The 17,414-nt window shown below is 47.3% G+C and overlaps 6 non-coding genes across 6 annotated transcripts; 4 read left to right on the top strand and 2 right to left on the bottom strand.

The window, feature by feature from the left end:
• The first annotated feature begins 369 nt into the window (after positions 1-369).
• Positions 370-441, top strand: TRNAE-UUC (transfer RNA glutamic acid (anticodon UUC)). The gene has a single exon. It is a non-coding gene; the product is annotated as a tRNA-Glu (tRNA).
• Positions 442-451: 10 nt separating this feature from the next.
• On the top strand, positions 452-523 carry TRNAQ-CUG (transfer RNA glutamine (anticodon CUG)). The gene has a single exon. It is a non-coding gene; the product is annotated as a tRNA-Gln (tRNA).
• Positions 524-8,127: 7,604 nt separating this feature from the next.
• TRNAQ-CUG (transfer RNA glutamine (anticodon CUG)) lies at positions 8,128-8,199 on the bottom strand. Its single transcript has one exon. It is a non-coding gene; the product is annotated as a tRNA-Gln (tRNA).
• Positions 8,200-8,209: 10 nt separating this feature from the next.
• Positions 8,210-8,281, bottom strand: TRNAE-UUC (transfer RNA glutamic acid (anticodon UUC)). The gene has a single exon. It is a non-coding gene; the product is annotated as a tRNA-Glu (tRNA).
• A 3,356-nt stretch (positions 8,282-11,637) lies between these two features.
• On the top strand, positions 11,638-11,709 carry TRNAE-UUC (transfer RNA glutamic acid (anticodon UUC)). The gene has a single exon. It is a non-coding gene; the product is annotated as a tRNA-Glu (tRNA).
• A 10-nt stretch (positions 11,710-11,719) lies between these two features.
• Positions 11,720-11,791, top strand: TRNAQ-CUG (transfer RNA glutamine (anticodon CUG)). Its single transcript has one exon. It is a non-coding gene; the product is annotated as a tRNA-Gln (tRNA).
• Positions 11,792-17,414: the final 5,623 nt, after the last annotated feature.

The following is a 17,414-nucleotide window of genomic DNA, read 5'->3' as shown; positions in this document are numbered from 1 at the left end:
CCTGTCATTTGCCAGCTCTGCCCTACGTACCCTGTTACTCTTGCCTTCTATTAGAAGCCAGTCCGTTGCCCTTAACGACTATCGATAACGGCTGGATTCCAAGAGAAGGCAAGTTCAGCAGGGAGCGGCCTTTACTGCACGATAGAACACAGCAGGAGGGAGGTGATTTAATCTTTCCACTCAGGCAGAGCGGTCTGATAAGAAAGAAGTTGCCCATTGATCAGCGAAGTGAAAGGAAGAGAGAACAATCGTACCCGCACGGCAGATACCACTGTCAAATGCACGCGCCACACGAACGACTACAGCGACACATCGCGGAGCCTGCCGGAGGTAGCAACCGCTTCCGCCGCTCCCCGTCCGACGACCGTCTCCGGCGTGGTCTAGTGGCTAGGATATCTGGGTTTCACCCAGAAGGCCCGGGTTCGATTCCCGGCGTCGGAACAGTAAATAAGGTCTCATGGTGTAATGGTTAGCACTCTGGACTCTGAATCCAGCGATCCGAGTTCAAATCTCGGTGAGACCTGTCTTTTTTTTTATTTATTTATTTCACTTGGAAGCATAGCTTTGAAGTGCGAGGGGTTGAAATCATTGCGGGGCTTTATTTGCTGTGTAGCGAGTAGCCCCGTGAACACAGAATATTGATTTCCGTTTTCGGATGTTAATGAGAGCTGTTTTTCCTTTTCTTTTTTTGTTTTTTACTGCTCTTCACCGAGCATATCTCCTTCTAGAAGTAGCGGGGAACACAAGCGGTTTTCATAATTCATACTAACTTGTTTCTTTTTTTTTTTTTTGCCTTCTGACCAGGTATACGGCCCCCAGTCACCACGTGCGGTTACTCACTGCACAGAAGAATGTTCTGTTTGCGCAATTTGTTATTATGAATTCCAAAAACTTAAAATGGACTACTCGACCACAATCCGTGCCTGGCCGTGCCCAGAATTCGCAATACTTCTGCATTAATCGCTAGGGATTGTCAAACATGCGGTGGTGAAGTGCATGCAAAATACAGAGCCTTACAAGTTATTTATGTCACGCTTATCGGTGAATAAGAAGCTAAGCTTATCATGCCCCAGACGTGTGCTTGAAATGTGCTGTTTTTTTTTAATTTAGTGCAGGTTTTAAAATTGTTATAGATATTATACATGTCTGCATTTCTTGAAAACTTTCTTGAGAAGAAATTTCTTGAAAAGAAAGGGAACATAAAATGTTTGTTTTTTTTTTTTGTTTACAAAGGCTCTGTTTTACCAGAGTGCTGCGACAGTATGCATTTTGCTTCTTACTGTTGTGTTCTGAGGGTGTCGGACACAGCGGACGGGGCAACAGTGCTCACACAGTTTGTTAATGCTTCGAAAGCTCCTTGGCGTTGCAACGAAGGTGCGCACAGATTCATGCAGTAGAAGTAACACAAAGCGCAGATGCCGAACTTTTCATGCCATCGCTGCTTTTATTCGCTGATATAAAGCTACACTTTACGGCTTACGCCGATGTCTGCGTCGAGTTTATTATCTTCGGAAAATTAGGGCAACCAATTCCACTGTGTGCATTATTTGTGCAAGCTACGTTTGAGTGCATTCATTTTATTTTTCCTGCGTGGCGTGAGGAGAAAGCAAGCATGAAGCGTGATCACTACAGACTTTCGATACGCTCAGCTTATTACTTTTGTATTTCTTTACTTAGTGCAGTGAAAAGCGGCAAAAAATAAGGCACGCAAGCTGAGTCTCCTGCTGGTATATATTTCGACTGGTGTAGCTTCGTTGCCACTCTGCTCTCTGATCGAGTTATTCTCTTGGTACAAAAAAAAAAGAAATGTGTCTACAGCCGGGGGTCGCACCTACTGGACCCATTCATCTGCCTCTTGGAAAAAAAAATTGCCGTCGATTACGTTATTTCCTAATGCGAAATTTGAGCGCAACTCATCAGCTCAAAAGAAAACATTCGACAGAAGTCTGTCTGGTTGGGAAATTTAATGTTAGGAGAAGGTAAGTGACGCCAACCAAGTAAAATACAGAAAAAACACGACGTTTCGGGACCGGCTCGGCCCCTTCTTCACGGTGTGACTACGGAAGACGAAAGCCTAGTCTCTTTTGACGTGGTGTCGTTATTTACCTGCGTACCGGTTCCCCTTGCTGTGTCCGTTGCTCGCCGCGCACTCGAAAACGACCAAACGCTGCACGAGAGAACTCCACTCAACGTCGATGAGGTATGTCGCCTTCTCGACCTCTGTCTGCGCAGTACCTTTTTCACCTACAACGGAGAATTTTTCAAGCAAACAACCGGAACTGCTATGGGGGCATCGATTTCAGTCACAGTGGCTAATCTAACCATGGAAGACGTCGAAAGCCGGGCCCTCTCCTCCTTTAATCCCAGGCCAAAGTTATTCCTCCGTTATGTAGACGACTGCTTTTGTGTGGTGAAAACCTCAGAGATAGAAAACCTCCAGAGTCATCTAAATTCAGTTCAACCGGCCATACAAATTACTGTTGAACATGAACAGCAGGGCAGCCTGCCTTTTCTGGATGTCCTACTTACAAGGCACGACAAAGGCCTGCAGTCCTCGGTGCACAGGAAGCCAACCCACACAGGACGGTACCTACATTTCGATTCGAACCATCCCATCCCGCACAAAGCATCTGTCGTGACGTCATTACTGAAGAGAGTCGACTCCATATGTTCCTCAAGTGAAGAAAAAAGGAAGGAGAAGAACCGAGTCATTTCTGACCTCCAAAAGAACGGCTACCCAAGCTCATTCATCCGGCGCATTATCAGGAAACAAGAAAGGCAAAACAAAATCCGGTCTATTATTTCCTCAGACGCATGCCAGAAGCGGAAACGTGTTTGCATCCCCTACGTGAGAGGCGTGAGCGAGACGCTCGGTCGCATTCTCGGAAAAGAAGGGGTGCTGACAACGCACAAACCGACCAGCACTATCGGTCGCCTTCTCCCCCGCCCAAAAAACCGGCAGCCCAGAGAAAAGGCCCAGGGCGTCGTGTACAAAATTCTGTGTTCCGTCTGCCCGGCGTCGTACATAGGGGAAACGAAGAACTTCGCGGAAAGGATGAACCAACACAGAGCGGACGTCCGTCACATGAATCGTCAACGCAGCGCCGTGGCCGAAACTGCGAAGGGTGTGACCACCCAATTGACTTCGACAGCACAATTGTATTGGAAACGGAAGCTAACCCACGCAGGAGGCTTCTACTCGAGTCGTGGCACATACAGCAAACACGAGAGAATGTTAATCGTTCCCTGGGGACTCTCCCCTCATGCTACGTCCATGGGCTGCGGCCATTGACCCGCAGGTCCTCTCGCCCGTAGTCACACCGTGAAGAAAGGGCCGAGCCGGTCCCGAAACGTCGTGTTTTTCCTGTATTTTACTTGGTCGGCGTCACTTACCTTCTCCTAGCTCATCAGCTGTTTCAGCTTCTTTCCCCCTCTGGCCGATTACTACCGTGTCAGTCGGAAATATGAAGGGGTCGAGAATGGTGACAGCGGGTCGGCGCCTCGGACGCTGCCCAAGGCCGCGGGAAACAGGGAGCAGGGGTCGGCGACCGTCTCCCATTGAAGAGAGATGAGCTGTCAAGGGGCGGTGGGGGACAGTGAGGTCGGCGACTGAAATCGTCCGCTTGTGAAATAGTTGCTGCAATTGGCGTCGCAACGACAATGCGACTGGGCCATACTTTTCCATGCGCGTCGCATCATGTCAAACGATAATCGTGTCAACAGCATGCGACATTTCTACGCTTAGGAAGCTCTCGTGTACCGATAACTCAGAATCTGCTGTACTATCTCCGTGTCCCCTCGGAACGCATAGCTCATCGAGAAGTGTTGTTTCGAGGGGGTGGAAGTAGGACGTTCTGCTTTCCCCTTGCTGCAGGGCAAATAGTTTAGGGCGAGGGTAGTTTCCTTAGCTGACCGGACGTCGACGATTCCCTGTTCCTCCAGGCACTGACGAGCGTGAAGTTCGAGCCGTTTGATCCCCTTCCACTAGCCGCCGCTGGTGCCTGAACAACTTTCAGGAGTTTACCTTGCGACTTGTTTGACACCGAAGAGACGTCTTAAAGTGAAGCATGTTTCACCTTCACTCCGTTGACGCGGGCCGGTGCTCGCGCTTCAGCGAGACTGGCACCGTTGATGTCTTCCATCTCATGCGGGTAACTCTATGATCACTTGTATGATCAGGAACATCGCTTGATACCTTCTAAACGGTGGTGCGATATCTTTGCATGGAATGGAGGTGACAGCTGTATTGAATTTGGAGGTCGCAGGAGCAGACAAGGAACGTGCTTTTATTTGTTTTCCTTGTCGATTGCGAGCTCCGTGGTCCCGACCGATGAGTCATGGAGGTACTAACATGTCTGCTGCGACCATGCCATGCCTGGGCAGCTCGGTCTTGCGTCGCCAACAGATGCTTGACCACAAGGCTAGTTGCACTTGTGACAGATGACCGGTAATTCACACCTGCCTGTCTCAACTGCTGGGTGCGCAAGAAGTTAAAGGTATGCCTTTAACTTCCGCACTCGCGGCTACTGCTTGATCGAAGATAAAAATGGCGTCGCCCAGCAGTGCCTGATGCAGCACACACAACGCGTGAGAACAGAGTAAGTAAGGAGAAGAACATATATGATTACTGCGTTTACAATCATGCATTCATGGTGGTACTGTCCAGCTGCTATTCATTCCATGGCTCTTATCATTAGAGCTTTGAGATGTCTGCCCCAACAGAAAAGCGTTGGAACACTTATTTTATGCTGGCACTCTGCCAAGAGCATCCTATTCTCGCGATTGCTCCTGTCTTTTTTTTCCTTTAATGGCTTGATTAGAAAAAAGTAGCCTGCGTCATTACGTGGCGAGTATGTATGTATGTATGTATGTATGTGTGTGTGTGTGTGTGTGTGTGTGTGTGTGTGTGTGTGTGTGTGTGTGTGTGTGTGTGTGTGTGTGTGTGTGTGTGTGTGTGTGTGTGTGTGTGTGTGTGTGTGTGTGTGTGTGTGTGTGTGTGTGTGTGTGGTTTATGGGGTTTAGCGTCCCAAAGCGACTAAGGCTATGAGAGACGCCTTAGTGGAGGGCTCCGGAAATTTCGACCACCTGGGGTTCTTTAACGTGCACTGACATCGCACAGTACACGGGCCTCTAGAATTTCTCCTCCAAAGAAATTCAACCGCCGCGGCCGGGATCGAACCCGCGTCTTTCGGGTCAGCAGCCGAGCACCATAACCACTGAGCCACCGCGGCGGCGTATGTATGTACGTATGTATGTATGCATGTATGTATGTATGTATGTATGTATGTATGTATGTATGTATGTATGTATGTATGTATGTATGTATGTATGTATGTATGTGTGTATGTATGTATGTATGTATGTATGTATGTATGTATGTATGTATGTATGTATGTATGTATGTATGTATGCGTGTATGTATGTATGTATGTATGTATGTATGTATGTATGTATGTATGTATGTATGTATGTATGTATGTATGCAGGTATGTATGTACTTACGACATGCATATTGAGTTTTCTTGACGTATAGCCGAGTCTTTTACCCTTGCATCTGCGTTCACGGTCCCGCTTCTTGAATAACATCTTTTTTTCAGCCCTGTATACGGCCCTGTCGCACTGTCATTGCGACACCAATCGCAGCTGCTATATTTCAGTCGGTGAGGCGCGAGCAGCCTTTCACTTGCAAGAAATGCTTTGGCGAGTATAAACGTCAAACATCCTATTATGCGTTGATTTTATAGCTATGAGTAATTATATTGCGCTTTTGTGTATTTTTTGTTCGATAAAACGTTTTAAGGCCGTTTCACATGCTGCGACTAGAACGATAATAGTCGGCCTAGTCGGTGACGCCGCAGTGCGATTTTCGCTCAGTGCTTTCACGTGCAGTGCGTACCCAGCGAATTCGGTCGGAGAGACACGCAAGGTTGCTCGATGTTCGAATAGGCAACCCACGATTAAACACGACAACAATGCTGCACGGAATGTGTTGAGGATGTTATGACGAGCGTGTTAAATTTAGATGCAAGACAGTATTTCATATGTTTTGATTAGAATAAACAGTTTTGCGTACGCCTCGGCAACAGCTCCCATGTGACGTCACGTCACGCGCCGTCTCAGTGCTGCCCATTGGTCAGACGCAGAGCGAACAGACCGACGCTGCGACTGAATTCCAACCGGACGGAACTCGGTCGGAGGCCGTCTGCGGCTAGACCAACGTCGCTCCCAGTCGCAGACCGACAGAATTCGCAGCGTCGCAGGCGAGAATCGCATGCATCTGAAACGGCCCTTAGAGTTTTTTTTTTTTTTTCACGTTCGTAACTATTATAGGTTAATTGCTCTTCGCAGCGATCGCACCGACGCGCATTTCTGCAGCAGAACGTTTGAAATCGCGCTGCTCTGCAGCAGCAATCGCAACATGTGAAACAGCCTTTCATAATCATCATCATCAGCCTGTCGGTATATATTTCTTTTTTGTACCTAGAGAAGAACTCGATCAGAGAGCAGAGTGGCAACGAAGCTACACCAGTCGAAATATATGCCAGCAGGAGACTCAGTTTCCGTGCCTTATTTTTTGCCGCTTTTCACAGCACTAAATAAAGAAATAAAAAAGTAATAAGCTGAGCGTATCGAAAGTCTGTAGGGATCACGCTTCATGCTTGCCTACTGTTCAATTCAGATTCCTTTATCCTCACACCGCGTCGGGAAAATAAAATGAATTCATTCAAACGTAGCATGCAAAAATAATGCCCACAGTGGAATTTGTTGCCATAATTTTCCGAAGATAATAAACTGGACGCAGACACTGGCGTAAGCCGTAAAGTGTAGCTTTATTCCAGCAAAAAAAGCAGCGATGGCATGAAAAGTTCCACATCCGCGCATTGTGTTACTTCTACTGCATGAATCTGTGCGCACCTTCGTTGCAACGCCAAGGAGCTCTCGATGCAACGCTAATAAACTTTCGTTGCAACGCTGATGGTGGCGTTCGATGCGAGACCTTAAAGAGAGCGTGCAGCGTATGTGCTGCACTGGCTGACCAAGCATTAACAAAATGTGTGAGCCCTGTTGCCCCTTCCGCTGTGTCCGACGTCCTCAGAACAGAACAGAAAGAAGCAAAATACATACTGTCGCAGCACTCCGGTAAAACACAGCCTTTGTAAGCAAAAAAAAAACATATCTCTATGTTCCTTTTCTTTCTTAAGTTTTCAAGAAATGCAGACATGTATATCTATAACAATTTTGAAACCTGCACTAAATAAGAAAAAAAAGATGCCCAGGCTCAGCTTGGTTAATCCAAGAATGCGTTGCATATTGCGCGGTCTTTTTGCGCGATGTATTGCTTGGCGGCACTCGATTTTCTCAGCAGCTTTTCCTCCGTGACGTATGGACGGATGGATGGATGGATAGGAGCGCCCCCTTTGAAACGGGGCGGTGGCAACCGCCACCATGCTCAGCCGTCCTTTTTTTGTTTTCTCTTCTTTTTTCTTTTTTTTCACATGGTTTGGTGACGTCACGTCACGTGGTTTGGTGGCTGCCCGGCCGCGCCCAAGGGCTGAACTGAGTGATTGCAATATGCTACGCATTAAAACAGTGCGTTTCAAGCACATGTTTTGGGGCATGATAAGCTTAGCTTCTTATTCACCAATGAGCGTTATATAAGTAACTTGTAAGGCTCTATATTTTATATGTTCACGCACTTCAACGCTGCACGTTTGACAATCCCTAGCGAGTACGGCCGGGCACGCATTGTGGTCTAGTAGTGCATTTTAAGGTTTTGGAATTCATAATAGCAAATTGCGCAAACAGAACATTCTTCTGTGCAGTGAGTAACCGCATGTGGTGACTGGGGGCTGTGTACCTGGTCAGAAGGCAAAAAAAAAAAACAAGGTAGTATGAATCATGAGAACCGCTTGTGTTCCCCGCTACTTCTAGAAGAATATATGCTCGGAGAACAGCAGTAAAAAAAAACAAAAAAAAAAGGAAAAACAGCTCTCATTAACATCTGACTACGGAAATCTACATTCTGTGTTCACGGGGCTACTCGCTACACAGCAAATAAAGCCCCGCAATGATTTCAACACCTCGCTCTTCAAAGCTGTGCTTCCAAGTAAAAAAAAAAAAAAAGACAGGTCTCACCGAGATTTGAACTCGGATCGCTGGATTCAGAGTCCAGAGTGCTAACCATTACACCATGAGACCTGATTTCCTGTTCCGACGCCGGGAATCGAACCCGGGCCTTCTGGGTGAAAGCCAGATATCCTAGCCACTAGACCACGCCGGAGACGGTCGTCGGTCGGGGAGCGGCGGAAGCGGTTGCTATCGCCGGCAGGCTCCGCGATGTGTCGCTGTAGTCGTTCGTGTGGCGCGTGCATTTGACAGTCGTATCTGCCGTGCGGGTACGATTGTTCTCTCCTCCTTTCACTTCGCTGATCAATGGGCAACTTCTTTCTTATCAGACTGCTCAGCCTCAGTGGAAAGATTAAATCACCTCCCTCCTGCTGTTTTCTATCGTGCAGTAAAGGCCGCCCCATGCTGAACTTGCCTTCTCTTGGAATCCAGCCGTTATCGATAGTCGTTAAGGACAACGGACTGGCTTCTAACAGAAGGCAAGAATAACAGGGGACGTAGGTCAGAGCCGGCAAAGGGCAGGGTTAATTCAAGAAACATGGGAGAGGCCCTTGTTCTGCAGTGAGCGTAGTCAGGCTGATGATGATGATTATGAAAGGCGGTTTCACATGTTGCGATTGCTGCTGCACAACAGCGCGATTTCAAACGTTCTGCTGCAGAAATGCGCGTCGGTGCGATCCCTGCGAAGAGTAATTAACCAATAAGAGTTAACGAGCGTAAAATAAAAAAAACGTTTCATCGTACAAAAAATGCACAAAAGCGCAATATAATTACTCATAGCTATCAAATCAACGCATAATAAGATGTTTGACGTTTATAGTCGCCAAAGCATTTCTTGCAAGTGAAAGGCTGCTCGCGCCGCACCGACTGAAATCGTCCGCTTGTGAAATAGCAGCTGCGATTGGCGTCGCAACGACAGTGCGACTGGGCCGTATTTTATCGTGCGCGTCGCATCATGTCAAACAGCCTTAGGGACAACTTCGGTTGCCCGATAATCGCGTCCACAGCATGCGACATTTCTACGTTAAGGAAGCTCTCGGGTACCGATAACTCTGAATCTGCTGTACTATATCCGTGTCCCCTCGGAACACATAGCTCATTGAGAAGTGTTGGTTCGAGGGGATGGAAGTAGGACGTTCTGCTTTCCCCTTGCTGTAGGGCAAATAGTTTAGAGCAAGGGTAGTTTCCTTAGCTGACCGGACGTCGACGATTCCCTGTTCCTCCAGGCACTGACGAGCGTGAAGTTCGAGCCGTTTGATCCCCTTCCACTAGCCGCCGCTGGTGCCTGAACAACTTTCAGGGGTTTACCTTGCGACTTGTTTGACACCGAAGAGACGTCTTAAAGTGAAGCATGTTTCATCTTCACTCCGTTGACGCGGCCCGGTGCTCGCGCTTCAGCGAGACTGGCACTGTTGATGTCTTCCATCTCATGCGGTTAACTCTATGATCACTTGTATGATATACCATCAGGAACATCGCTTGATAACGGTGGTGCGATATCTTTGCATGGAATGGAGGTGACAGCTGTATTGAATTTGGAGGTCGCAGGAGCCGACAAGGAACGTGCTTTTATTTGTTTTCCTTGTCGATTGTGAGCTCCGTGGTCCTGACCGATGAGTCATGGAGGTACTAACATGTCTGCTGTGACCATGCCATGCCTGGGCAGCTCGGTCTTCCGTCGCCAACAGATGCTTGACAACAAGGCTAGTTGCACTTGTGACAGATGACCGGTGACTGACACCTGCCTGTCTCAACTAACTGCCGGGGCACTCTGCCTAGTCATCCTCTTCTCGCGATTGCTCCTGTCTTTTTTTCCTTTCATGACTTGATTAAAACAAAGTAGCCTTCGTCATTACGTGGCGAGTAGGTATGTACTTACGAGGTATGTATGTATGTATGTATGTATGTATGTATGTATGTATGTATGTATGTATGTATGTATGTACGTACGTACGTATGTATGTGTGTATGTATCTATGTATGTATGTGTGTATGCGTGCGCGCGCGTGTGTGTATGTATGTACTATGTATGTATGTATGTTTTATGTATGTACGTATGTATGCATGTCTGTATGTAGGTATGTATGTTTTATGTATGTATGTATGTATGTTTTATATATGTATGTATGCACGTATGTCAATATGTATGTATGCATGTATGTATGTATGTGGGTGCATGCATGAGCGCGCGCGTGTGTATGTATGTATGTATGTGTATGTACTTACGACATGCATATTGAATTTTCATGACGGATAGCCGAGTCTTTTACCCTTGCATCTGCGTTCACGGTCCTGCTTCTTGAACAACATCTCTTTTTTTCAGCCCTGTATACGGCCCTGTCGCACTGTCATTGCGACACCAATCGCAGCTGCTATATTTCAGTCGGTGAGGCGCGAGCAGCCTTTCACTTGCAAGAAATGCTTTGGCGAGTATAAACGTCAAACATCATATTATGCGTTGATTTTATAGCTATGAGTAATTATATTGCGCTATTGTGCATTTTTTGTTCGATAAAAACGTTTTAGGGCCGTTTCACATGCTGCGACTAGAACGCAAATAGTCGACCTAGTCGGTGACGCCGCAGTGCGATTTTCGCTCAGTGCTTTCACATCGCGTACCTGCGAATTCGGTCGGAGGGACACGCGAGGTTGCTCGATGTTCGCATAGGCAACCCACGATTAAACGCCACAGCAATGCTGCGCGGAATGTGTTGATGATGTTATGACGAGCGTGTTTTTAGATGCAAGGCAATATTTCATATGTTTTGATTAGAATAAACAGTTTTGCGTACGCCTCGGCAACAGCTCTCCCACGTGACCACACGTCACGCGCCGTCTCGGCGCTGCCCATTGGTCAGTCGCAGACCGACAGAATTCGCAGCGTCGCAGGCGAGAATCGCATGCATGTGAAATGGCCCTAAGAGTTTTTCTTTTTTTTTTCGTTCGTTAACTACTATTGATTAATTGCTCTGCGCAGCGATCGCACCGGTGCTCATTTCTGCAGTAGAACGTTTGAAATCGCCTCTGCAGCAGCAATCGCAACATGTGAAACAGCCTTTCATAATCATCATCATCCGCCTGTCTACGCTCACTGCAGAACGAAGCCCCCCCCCCCCCCCCCCCCAAGTCTCTCGAATTAACCCTGTCCTTTGCCAGCTCTGCCCTACGTCCCCCGTTACCCTTGCCTTCTGTTAGAAGCCATTCCGTTGTCCTTAACGACTATCGGTAACAGCTGGATTCCAAGAGAAGGCAAGTTCAGCAGGGGGCGGCCTTTACTGCACGATAGAACACAGCAGGAGGGAGGTGATTTAATCTTTCCACTCAGGCAGAGCAGTCTGATAAGAAAGAAGTTGCCCATTGATCAGCGAAGTGAAAGGAAGAGAGAACAATCGTACCCGCACGGCAGATACGACTGTCAAATGCACGCGCCACACTAACGACTATAGCGACACATCGCGGAGCCTGCCGGAGGTAGCAACCGGTTCCGCCGCTCCCCGACCGACCACCGTCTCCGGCGTGGTCTAGTGGCTAGGATATCTGGCTTTCACCCAGAAGGCCCGGGTTCGATTCCCGGCGTCGGAACAGTAAATCAGGTCTCATGGTGTAATGGTTAGCACTCTGGACTCTGAATCCAGCGATCCGAGTTCAAATCTCGGTGAGACCTGTCTTTTTATTTATTTATTTATTTTACTTGGAAGCATAGCTTTGAAGTGCGAGGTGTTGAAATCATTGCAGGGCTTTATTTGCTGTGTAGCGAGTAGCCCCGTGAACACAGAATATTGATTTCCGTTTTCGGATGTTAATGAGAGCTGTTTTTCCTTTTTTTTTTGTTTTTTACTGCTCTTCACCGAGCATATCTCCTTCTAGAAGTAGCGGGGAACACAAGCGGTTTTCATAATTCATACCAACTTTTTACTTTTTTTTTTTGCCTTCTGACCAGGTATACGGCCCCCAGTCACCACGTGCGGTTACTCACTGCACAGAAGAATGTTCTGTTTGCGCAATTTGCTATTATGAATTCCAAAAACTTAAAATGTACTACTAGACCACAATCCGTTCCTGGCCGTGCCCAGAATTCACAATACTTCTGCATTAATCGCTAGGGATTGTCAAACATGCGGTGTTGAAGTGCATGCAAAATACAGAGCCTTACAAGTTATTTATATCACGCTTATCGGTGAATAAGAAGCTAAGCTTATCATGCCCCAGACGTGTGCTTGAAACGTGCTGTTTTTTTTTTAATTTAGGGCAGGTTTTAAAATTGTTATAGATATTATACATGTCTGCATTTCTTGAAAACTTTCTTGAAAAGAAAAGGAACATAAAATGTTTTTTTTTTGTTTACAAAGGCTCTGTTTTACCAGAGTGCTGCGACAGTATGCATTTTGCTTCTTTCTGTTGTGTTCTGAGGGTGTCGGACACAACGGACGGGGCAACGAAGGTTTACCAGCGTTACATCGAAAGCTCCTTGGCGTTGCAACGAAGGTGCGCACAGATTCATGCAGTAGAAGTAACACAAAGCGCAGATGCCGAACTTTTCATGCCATCGCAGCTTTTATTCGCTGATATAAAGCTACACTTTACGGCTTACGCCGATGTCTGCGTCGAGTTTATTATCTTCGGAAAATTAGGGCAACAAATTCCACTGTGTGCATTATTTGTGCATGCTACGTTTGAGTGCATTCATTTTATTTTTCCTGCGTGGCGTGAGGAGAAAGCAAGCATGAAGCGTGATCACTACGGACTTTCGATACGCTCAGCTTATTACTTTTTTATTTCTTTACTTAGTGCAGTGAAAAGCGGCAAAAAATAAGGCACGCAGACTGAGTCTCCTGCTGGTATATATTTCGACTGGTGTAGCTTCGTTGCCACTCTGCTCTCTGATCGAGTTATTCTCTTGGTACAAAAAAAAAAAAAAAGAAATGTGTCGACAGCCGGGGGTCGCACCTACTGGACCCATTCATCTGCCTCTTGGAAAAAAAATTGCCGTCGATTACGTTGTTTCCTAATGCGAAATTTGAGCGCAACTCATCAGCTGAAAAGGAAACATTCGACAGAAGTCTGTCTGGTTGGGAAATGTAATGTTAGGAGAAGGTAAGTGACGCCAACCAAGTAAAATACAGAAAAAACACGACGTTTCGGGACCGGCTCGGCCCCTTCTTCACGGTGTGACTACGGAAGACGAAAGCCTAGTCTCTTTTGACGTGGTGTCGTTATTTACCTGCGTACCGGTTCCCCTTGCTGTGTCCGTTGCTCGCCGCGCACTCGAAAACGACCAAACGCTGTACGAGAGAACTCCACTCAACGTCGATGAGGTATGTCGCCTTCTCGACCTCTGTCTGCGCAGTACCTTTTTCACCTACAACGGAGAATTTTTCAAGCAAACAACCGGAACTGCTATGGGGGCATCGATTTCAGTCACAGTGGCTAACCTAACCATGGAAGACGTCGAAAGCCGGGCCCTCTCCTCCTTTAATCCCAAGCCAAAGTTATTCCTCCGTTATGTAGACGACTGCTTTTGTGTGGTGAAAACCTCAGAGATAGAAAACCTCCAGAGTCATCTAAATTCAGTTGAACCGGCCATACAATTTACTGTTGAACATGAACAGCAGGGCAGCCTGCCTTTTCTGGATGTCCTACTTACAAGGCACGACAAAGGCCTGCAGTCCTCGGTGCACAGGAAGCCAACCCACACAGGACGGTACCTACATTTCGATTCGAACCATCCCATCCCGCACAAAGCATCTGTCGTGACGTCATTACTGAAGAGAGTCGACTCCATATGTTCCTCACGTGAAGAAAAAAGGAAGGAGAAGAACCGAGTCATTTCTGACCTCCAAAAGAACGGCTACCCAAGCTCATTCATCCGGCGCATTATCAGGAAACAAGAAAGGCAAAACAAAATCCGGCCTATTATTTCCTCAGACGCATGCCAGAAGCGGAAACGTGTTTGCATCCTCTACGTGAGAGGCGTGAGCGAGACGCTCGGTCGCATTCTCGGAAAAGAAGGGGTGCTGACAACGCACAAACCGACCAGCACTATCGGTCGCCTTCTCCCCCGCCCAAAAAACCGGCAGCCCAGAGAAAAGGCCCAGGGCGTCGTGTACAAAATTCTGTGTTCCGTCTGCCCGGCGTCGTACATAGGGGAAACGAAGAACTTCGCGGAAAGGATGAACCAACACAGAGCGGACGTCCGTCACATGAATCGTCAACGCAGCGCCGTGGCCGAACACTGCGAAGGGTGTGACCACCCAATTGACTTCGACAGCACAATAGACCCTTTACAAAAGTTAGCGCCATCTAGTGAGAAAAACATGAACAGCGCACGGCGGCCATGTTTGGTTCAGTCCGACCGCGCCGCCCGGAGTACTCGGAGGACAGTTCACTGTACCCGGAGAGTACGCGCCAACGTGAGCCCTCGTGGAACTCGTGCACGCACAGCGAGCTTCATTGGAATTCCCGCAAGTGATTGCGTCATTTGTTGGCATCACAACAGTCGGTGCTAGCACCAAGCTCCATTCGGAATGCCAGCATGTTGCTGCGTGCCTTTCTGCAGCCAGCGCAGCGTCGTAGACGCGCACGGAAACAAGGTGTGTATACGACCGTTCGTTTGCATTCTTGATCGGCTTTACAAGTGTCACTTGCAGCATGTCAGGCATTACGGCATGTACCTCTGACTGGGAGATAGCTCATAGAACGCGATCGCGATCACCTGAAACAGCGAGGTTGTTTTCCGTGCAATGGAGCCTTGTGAACTTCACGAAAGCTTGTGCTGAGATGGAAAATGACACTGGAGAAGGAGCAATACGTGTGTAGCGAACGCTAAAGCTCGAATAGATCCGTTGGAGCCTTTTGTACGTGGATTGCATTCGCCATTCTCTATTTGACTTATTACAAGGGCATGATTACCGAAGCTAGTTTTCAAACCATTGTGTGAAATGGCCGTGCATTGTGCAGATGGCAAAATGGTTGCCTAGGGCGCCCAAGCTGCCTGTTTCACTCTACAAAAGCCCCTGCAAAAGCCGCGGCGTCCTGTAAAGCAGGAAAAGATGAGGCAGCACACGTGTAGCGTCATGCTCACATCCAGCCCGTTTCAAAAGATGTTATCGCCTGATATGTCACGTGCGAAGTCCGGTACGCGTCCAGAGCGCGCAGCTCAGGTTTATAGTCTGTGCCTATGAGTACTCGCCAGCGCGATCCACAAAATAACGAAGCTTGCGTTTCACTCTAGTGGGTTTTCTCGAATCCCATGATGGTTTCTTAGTTGACAGCCACCCGAAAAGTCAGTTGGTTTTGTAAAGATGACGATTTCTTGTTTATTTCCTCTGTTAGTAGGCATTTCAAGCTTTAACCTCATATGCAAGAGCTGAAATGGGCGGCCTCGGGAAAAGGGAACTGTGCTGAAATGATAAGAAATTTTAAAAATCAGCTATCACCGCGCCATGCCTGCTTCGCGCAAGAGCTGGTGTGATCAGATTTTCCTGTACTGCTGTAAAGTATAGCATCCACAGCTATAATGTGGTGCTTGTTGACAAAACCTGTTTATTATTTGTGCAGGTCTCCTTCCATGGTTTCCCAAGCAACCCGGCTTTGAGAAAGAAGTGGATTATTGCAATACGCAGAGATGTGGGGAAAGACTTCACTATAACGCACCACGCCTCGGCTCTCAAAATATGCCTCTAGCCATCGCTGGCAGAAACCGTCAGGGACAAAAGAGAGGTCCCTAGACCAGGAAAGGACTTCGCTTGACATTGAAAATCCGTTCCACGCACAGTACACTTGGCGAAAACGTTACAAGCACGGACACAACGGCGGGCACTGACGGACGGACACGGAGCGGACGGACGAAGCGATCCAAAGATGGCCGCCACTGTGGGGTCAGGCAAGGTTACAGTTACAGTGTACTAGAATAGGGGCAGTGTGTTCAGGAGCGCTTGCCGCTGAGGCGCTTCATGCAGAAAGCACGAGATGGCGCTACAGGAGCATGGGCTGTACGGAACCAACGGCGCAGCGCTGGCGCTGCGCGTTTTTAGAAGTGTTGTAATCATCCTCCGCCTCGAACAGACGTGCAAATGCTCGGAGGATGTGGAGATGCATGCTTGGAACTGACGTTCACATAAGAGATTAATTATATGTGTACTTTAGCGCATCACAACGCTCATTAGACGGATTTATTAACAAACCTGACAGCAAAGGGTTTGGAGACACCGAAATAGTGGAGTAAAGCCGTTAAATCTGTTGAGCCACGCTACAACGTAACCAGAAGTTAACGCAAAAAAAACATTGATTAATGGGTTTAATATCCGCAAGCAACACTCGCGCTTCAAGTAGCACCGTAGTAAAGGGCTTCGATTGAGTTGAAGCAACTCGGATTCCAGGTGCATTTTCTTGCGCAGTTCGCACTCATAAAAATGCAGCCGCTGTTGTAGAAAACACAAAACTGTACACGGCCCAAAGCCAAAGGCCTTCCCTGCTTGGTATTTACCTTCTTTCGCGGTAAACATGGTAAACATTTGTCCCTCGTTCTATCCTCCGGTTTCGCGAATTACCCGCAATGACTGGATTTGCACAGTTTATTCGTGACTTTTATTTACGTCATGAAGAGCTCCCCAACGTCAGGCTCATGTACGAGTCTGAGAGACACCAACATCACACATTTGAATGAAAGGAATAAAACAGGTAGGAAAGAGGCCAAGTAAAAGGGATTAAGCACAGAAAAAGAGCGAGTACATTCCAATCCAAACAACGGAGACCTACAGCGGAATTAATGTGCTTAAATGAATTCCTTAATTCATTTTTGAATTATATTTACAAAATTGGCTTTGGAATGCACAAAAAAAAATCCGTGTATTTAGATAAAAAAAACGCAAAGGAGCGTCAGCATATGTGTTGCACAAGCCTGCTAAGAACAACGGCTAACTTTCAAGTGCAATTTCCTTTTTCGTCGTGCTTCTCTTGACTGATTAAGACCTTTAACGTAAAAGTGCAGCCTTGTTAAGACATAAAAGCGCACAACTGCTGATGTGAAATCATCAGCATGCAATTTGCACCCTATGGCATAGCCAAACTTGGCTTTCACTAGAATCATGACATCGACTATGCTGTCGCTGCAGAGCTCCTCTTGGCTGAAGAAGATTGTAAATATCCCCTCAAGTTTCTTTACTGCTTCAAAAAGCAACTTGGAGGGATACAGCAAGCCTCCCCTATCACAAATTTCTGTGAATTTTGAGACTCTGCTGCTGACATTTGAGTTCTGCAAAAGAAGAGAGCGGCAGTGCTCACATTTG

The sequence above is a fragment of the Amblyomma mixtum genome, chromosome 6 (assembly GCF_055824585.1).
Source record: "Amblyomma mixtum isolate Tamu chromosome 6, ASM5582458v1, whole genome shotgun sequence".
Taxonomy (NCBI): domain Eukaryota; kingdom Metazoa; phylum Arthropoda; class Arachnida; order Ixodida; family Ixodidae; genus Amblyomma; species Amblyomma mixtum.
This window is presented reverse-complemented; position numbering and strand designations above follow the sequence as displayed.